Here is a 2,135-nt window from a genome sequence, read left to right as displayed (position 1 = left end):
CTCGGCCCTGGAACGGGAAATCAGTGCTAACCCTGCCGCCGCGCCCCGCCACCGCTTTGGCCGCTGCCTGCCTCTTAATGTATCGCGACCGGGCTCGGTGGTTGTGTGACCGCATTAAAAAGTATTTGCCGCAGCGCGGTCTAGCCCACAGTCAGCTCCAACCCTTCTCTGGCTTTGCGTGGGGAGAGATCTCACACGTCGGGCTCTCCGGCTCCCGCACTTATCTCTGCCCCAGCCGCTCACCTGGGGCTACAGCTGTAGTGGAAGCAGTGCTGTTGTCCTGCAGCCCAAACCTCTGTGCAACGCTCCATCACAGCCGGGGAACCATCACCCCTCTGCCCATTGACAGGCCTGTTGAATTCCATCTCAGCTGCTATTATTTATGGAAAAAAAAAAGAAAAGAAAAAAAAAAACAACTGCAGAATACACAGGGAACAGTAGGGAAAAAGCTGCAGCTGGCAGGTTTTAGACACGTGAAGATTCCAGGCTGAACTGCGGATGTTTTTCTCTGAACTCCTCAGCCCATTTTGGACTGCAGGGAACTTCCATTGTTAATAAAGAACTTCTGTAACTCTCACAGTGAAGAGATCACAGTCCACATTCCACATAATACTTAAAGTTGGAATCAACGGCCTGAATATTCATGAATAAATATATCAACATCGCACAAAGAAATCGATGTTGAGCTTTTGGAACAGGTTCAGAGGTGGTCACAAAGACACCTGGGGAGCTGGAGCATCTCTCCTGTGAAGAAAGGTTGAGGGAGATGGGCTTGTTTAGCTTGAGAAAGAAAGATACCACAAAAGGTTTGGTGTCTATATAGTTGCAATGGCTGGAGCTGATGTTTGCAGTAGTGTTTTTGTAAAGAGTATATTATGTATGAACTGAATTCTGCTAGTTTGGAAGTTCTCAGAGTATGCAGAAATCCTAAATTCTCAAAAATTTCTTACTCTGTCTGTGTTTTTAAATCCCTTGATTAATTTTTTCAGTAAAAAGTAACTATGTCACATGCTAGACAACATTTTCGTTCTCTACTATAGGATATAAAGGATATAAAGAACCTGAATATTTAGCATGGTTGTCCTTGGGTTCCATTTCGATGTTGATGTAAAGGACTGCAGTACTTTGAGTCCTCCTCTCTGGATTTTACCTACTGGTAAGAAATGCATCAAGTGAGAAAACAGGCAGTATTCTGCTAGCAGATGAACCTACTACAGAACTTAAGGCATGGAATTCTTCCCAGTCAATTCACATGACAAGAAGTGTGACGCACCAAAAGATTAAATGTTGCAAACTAGGGCCAGGCACTTTTTTTTCTTTTTCTCAGACTAGAAAGACTGACTCTGTTCTGTTAACAGTTGAGAGCTTTTTTGGAAACATGGAAAATAAGAAGAGTTGATCCTGCTTAGGAATGACCCTGACAAGTCAGATTTCTCTCTTACATACTGCACAGTGTATTTTTCTCCAAACACAAAGTATTCTTGGTCTTCTCATAGCATCATACTCCTTCTCAGCATGTGCCATTTGCCAGAACACAAATTACAAGTGGAAAACACTGAATCCTTGGCTATCAATATTTGTATCTCCCAATAACTCACAGAATCAATTCCTAAGCCCACAAAACTTTTGCTGTTAGTACTTCTCTTTTTTCAGTTTGCTGCTCAGCTTCCTTACAACACACAAAGCAGGACAATCCCCCATTTTTACAGCTGATTCATGTAAACAAGTTCCCCTTCCTGGAGACATCAGTTCCTTATTTTGTGTATAACCTTTTCAAAACAGATCAGATGTGGAGTGGTAAATAATAGGAGCATATCTCTAAATTGCTGTAGGAAACGTACATGAAAACAACACTTCCCCTTCTTCTTCCTTTCATGTCTTCATGTTAGAATGCCCAAGTGGGATAGGTGACATTCTGCTGCTAGCAGAAGTCTGGAAAACAAACATAGCTACATTTCAAAGATGGGATTTCTCTTCTGTTGAGAGGGGAGGTCCAGTGAACCTTTTGGTTTGAAGTAATCCCCGGGCATACTGCAATAGCCAAGTGAATTTCTTTTACAGTGAAATAGTGCTTACACTCCCAAGAGGACTAAGATGCTTGTTGAACATTAAAATATTTGACTTTTTTTTTTTTT

The sequence above is a fragment of the Meleagris gallopavo genome, chromosome 12 (genome assembly GCF_000146605.3).
Source record: "Meleagris gallopavo isolate NT-WF06-2002-E0010 breed Aviagen turkey brand Nicholas breeding stock chromosome 12, Turkey_5.1, whole genome shotgun sequence".
NCBI lineage: Eukaryota > Metazoa > Chordata > Aves > Galliformes > Phasianidae > Meleagris > Meleagris gallopavo.
Note: the sequence above shows the minus strand (reverse complement) of the source record.